The 5083-nt window shown below is 42.6% G+C and overlaps 1 protein-coding gene across 1 annotated transcript in view; it reads right to left on the reverse strand.

Moving 5' to 3' along the window:
• Positions 1 to 4305: 4305 nt before the first annotated feature.
• fam13b (family with sequence similarity 13 member B) overlaps positions 4306 to 5083 on the reverse strand; it is a gene marked incomplete at its 5' end in the record, with an annotated part of 152906 nt that continues 152128 nt past the window's right edge. The window contains 1 exon segment of the mRNA XM_084332495.1: positions 4306 to 5083. This exon segment is cut by the window's right edge and continues 2244 nt beyond it.

Genomic DNA, 5083 nt, shown 5'->3' on the forward strand with positions numbered 1-5083 from the left:
CGTGTTCTACCCCAAAATGTCCTGAGTGGGAGGGTAGTTTATTAACCAGTGTTGTGGCTATGTCTGTAAAGAATATGTTTAGGTATTTGGCCACATGCAGTGTTTTCCGTCTTTATGTTTATGTTTGTAAATCTGGTTCTTAGTTTTTTGCTGCAGCCTAGTTGGTTGTTGAGTAATTTCCAAAGTTCACAGGGTTTGTTTTTGTTTTCCTCAGTTTTGTCATTGATGAATTTTCTTCTGAATCTGGTGTTTACATCATTTCTTAGTCTGTTTCTTTGTATTTTGAGTTCAACCACGTGGGCTTGGAGTTCACTGTTTAAGCTTTTGGAAAGCTTTGTCTGACTTTTATGAAGTTGAGCATTTTTTGTCTCTGGTTTTCATAGCGGTCAGTATTTCAGTGTGGATCCATGGCTCAGCACGAGTTTGAACCCTGGTGGTTCTTAGGGGGGCCATGTTGTTAAGTATTGTTGTGAATTTGGTTTTGAATCCAAGCCATGTTTTTTCAACTAGTGTACCACTGAGCTCATCTGACCAGCCCAGGCTCTCCAGTTCTTGGTTAAAGGCCTCGCTAGAGTAGGTTTTGAGGTCCCTAGATGTGACTGTTTTGTGACAGCCGGCCTTTTGTTTTAGCTTTTTGCGGGTACAGAATATCATATAATGATCGCTTAACCCGCATGCTATCACCCCTTTGTTGGAGATCATGGACTTGTCAAGAGGCCAGAATGAGATCAATGGTAGTTTGTGTTGACTCACACACTTGTGTGGGTTGGGTGATTAGCTGGCTGAAGCCGTGCAGATCACAAAACCCACTGAAGGCCTTGAAAACGGGTGCACTCTAGTTAATTCTGTTATTACATGGAGTCCACACTAAGCATCCCCAGGCCATCAGGATGCTCATGTGGACTCTATGTAACACCAACCCATCCATCTACATCCATTGCACTTTAAACATTCACCTTTAACAGTAACTTTAGACACTTTTTATTCCTAAAAAGATTTGCACTACTTCTACCTAATTTTAGCATTTTTGTTTTGTATATTTAGTATAGTGTTTGGTCTTTATTCTTTTACTTTACTGTATGAAGCAGTAAAGGATAGGACAGATTATATTGTAGGCTAATAGGACAGATTATAGTGTAATACCAATATATATATATGTGTGCCGATTAAGAATCTTAATGAGGCATGTGGACTAAAACACAAAAACACTACTGTTCCACGACAGAAGACACTTTAAAAGTAGCACTAGGGGCCGGACTCTGGACAAGAAAACAAAACCGTGCAACACAACTTGTAAATTACAGTCTTTATTTTCATTTTTAAACATACGTTATTATTACTGATTGTACTGTATCATTATTTTGTAAATGAAGCAAGAAAGAAACAAAAAAAAAAAAACGGTAAAGCATTCACAAAAGAAGAAAACATTTATAGATACATACATACAGTATAGTGATGTCATAAAGCTCAGCTCTACAGATAGACCTCGGGCGACGGGGAGGGTGTTGATCAGCTGATGCTTCCCCCCCCCCCCCCCCCCCCCCCCCCCTGCAGGACTAAGGAATTTATAGCAGAACGCATCATCAACGATGTCACACGGACTTTCTACACAGACTTGCTGCAACATCAGGGATTGCAATTTCACTCACTGTAATTTGTGTGTGTTGTGAGAGAGAGAGTTTACCATTTCCACAGAAAACAAGAGTTTGAAACTCTCTTCTCTCCAGAGTAATGAGCCCTCGGCCCGGAGGGGCTGCACGGCGTCCTCTAGGGGGCGCTGTCCTCTACGGCTCGTCCTGCTGCTCACATCTCTTTTCCTTCATCCTTCACACGCAAAACAAACAACTCGCAGCGAAAAGGTCATCTTTACATCCAATCGGAATTCCGATTATCTTAAACGCTGCCGCTTTGGGGGAAACCGTTACACTGTACTGTACATTATGTAAATCTGTGAATATATATATACGGCGTATATTCTGTACTTTTCGATGAAGGAAAAGAAACGCAGGCGCGTGGTTCAATCTCGGAAACATCTTGGGATGCTTTCCTGCTCCGAGTTCCCGGGCCAAAAGGTCTGTGAAGCGACCTGTTGGATGTGTGTGTGTGTGTGTCCGTGGTGGAGCGTACACGTACAGGGACAAAGGTATCACTTACAACGTGTACGACCGATGAACCCTGCGTTTTTTTTTTTTTTTTTTTTTTACCACTCTTGCTGCAGGCACAATGCAAAACAAGTCTCACAAAATTAATCCAGGATGAAAGAGAAACACAAAAGAAAAAGCCCTTAGAAACGGACACGGAAGTCGTTTTTTTTTCGCTTTATGGGGGGGGGGGGAGGTTCCTTTAATAATGATTATAACTGGAATGTTTTTTTTTTTATAAATATAATGCTTTCATCGTTGGCTTCATTCTCAACGCACTCGCAAATCTGTATTATTTCATTTTTTTTTTTTTTTTTAGCAAAAGCCACTAAAAACACCTGAATCCATTGTGCAACAGCAACAGTGGTGGAAAGAAAGGACAGAGCGGTGAGTTGTGGTGGTGGGCAGCAGGTGTCTCTGTGTGTGTTTGAGGGCAAGTCTGCTAGTAAAAAAAACAAACCAAAGAAGAAGAGCAGCGTCTAGAACCTCTATAGGGAGGTGTAGTGGTGACATCATTGCTGTTTCCCGCGCGGTGCACCCTTCTTGAAATCGCAATGTATTTTCCAATGGACACATTTCTAAATCGTCTCGTTTACAACAAATAAAGCGTGAACATTGGCACGGTGGTACCTTTCTGTGTGTATTCATCCACAATCTATAGCTCAACATGAAGCAATTCGCAATTAATCATAAAAGTAGCAAAATAACATTTATGTTTTCGCTCTCACTGAGGAACTACAACAATGGCCGCGACGTGTGTTAGGCGACAGCACTGAACGACAGGCGTTCTACTGGTAAGTGTAGTTACTTTTTAAAGACAAATTAAACAACCTTTTAACTAACTTTATTTCAACCAAAAATGCTTAAAAAATAATGTTAGTGATAGAAGGGCACTCATTTTGTGCAAAAAATGGAAAGCTTGCCAATGTTCACGAGGCAGAATTATTACAATAGCCGATAATAAATCTTCCCAATGATAAATCCCTATACGGGTGGACCGCGCGGGGAAACTAAAGTGACGTCAGCCTCCACCTCCCTATATAGATCAGACATTAACCACTGCGACAGGCAGACGCTCGCGCGCCTACATGCTGCACATAGACAAGGCCCGACAGCTCACATGGTACAGCTCTCTGTAGAACGCAAATTTTATTTTATTTATTATTATTTTAATTTTTTTTTAATTATTGCTTACGTCTTCATGGCACAAATAATAGAAGAAAACAATACATATGTTATTATTCTTTTCTCGTTGCCATGCAAGCTCACTACAGTACTGCATCTATAGCTTATTATAGTCTTTGTACAAAGGAGAGAAAGGAAGCAGGTCTCTATGCCAGCAGCACAGCACGGCCCCTACAGCTCTGTGACCACGAGGGTTAGGTTACAAAAAGGGTTAATATTATAAGTATTATACAAAATAATGGTAATGATGGTAATAAAAAAAAAAAACATTCTCAGGGTGTCACAGAAAAGATGGGGGGGGGGGGGGGGGGGGGGGGGGCAAACGTGTCGTTTGTAATAATTTAAACATTTCTGACATTCATTCCTTCGGGTATATATATATGTATGTATGTATATATATATATATATATATATATATATATATATATATATATATATATATCTTTATATAAGTAGTGCTTTTTTTCTCTCTCTTTTTTCTTAAGAAATAAAAATTACAAACACAAAAACCAAAGGGCTGCATTCTCTGAATGCTGTGCAAATAACATTTCTTTACACCCCAGCGCCCCGCCTTCCCGTCACACGATATAATAACATCTCTATACACCCCCCCCCCCCTTCTCATCACACAATAGATATAACATCTCTATACACCCCCCCCCTCTCATCACACAATAGATATAACATCTCTATACACCCCCCCCCTCTCATCACACAATAGATATAACATCTCTATACACCCCCCCCTCTCATCACACAATAGATATAACATCTCTATACACCCCCCCCCCTCTCATCACACAATAGATATAACATCTCTTTACACCACCCCCCCCCTCCCCCCTTCTCATCACACAATAGATATAACATCTCTTTACACCCCCCCCCTCTCCCCCCCCCCCTTCTCATCACACAATAGATATAACATCTCTTTACACCCCCCCCCCTCTCCCCCCCCCCCTTTCTCATCACACAATAGTGACCACCTGCACGCAAACCACAACATCCTAACCGCTACCTTAAATTTAGATGCACGCGCGCACACACAGGCCTACATACACACAGGCCTACACACACACAGGCCTACACACACACAGGCCTACACACACACAGGCCTACATACACACAGGCCTACACACACACAGGCCTACATACACACAGGCCTACACACATGTATTCACACTTTTTTTTAAACAAATGCCTTTTGTCGCCAGACATCGGACCGTTTCTCTTCTACGAGCGTGGTGTCGGTCATTATACTGTTAATGTCGTGACGCATGTGGTGCGGTCTCAGCCGGGGATCTGCCTTCCTGCCTTCTTGACAGAGAGAGAGAGAGAGAGAGAGAGAGAGACAAACAGAGAGCAAGACGCCGTGTTCACAACAGTCAGTTAGATCCGCTCTCCTCCCCAGACGGCCTGAGCTTCTCCTCCACGTTCCAGGATCAGCCTCGAGGTCACCGCCGCTAACCGGCTGAAACCGGGACCCCGGCGGCTAACTGACCGCGGCAGAACAAGTTCCAGACTAAAATCGAGAGACAAACAAACAAAAAAAAGACGGCACTGTTTTTAAATCCTCCCTGCGTGAACGCTTGGTTATGAAACACACGCGCGCGGGGGGGGGGGGGGGCCTTGTGTTCTGTGGTCATACAGGCTCTGCTGGCCAAACAGAATCAACTCTGCATTGAAAATATGGAGAAGTTGACGGAACAGTAGAATCTGACAGTGTTGGCCGTAAAAAAACAACAACATGCAATTCA

This window comes from Notolepis coatsorum, assembly GCF_963971535.1.
Source record: "Notolepis coatsorum genome assembly, chromosome: 16".
NCBI classification, from domain to species: Eukaryota; Metazoa; Chordata; class Actinopteri; order Aulopiformes; family Paralepididae; genus Notolepis; species Notolepis coatsorum.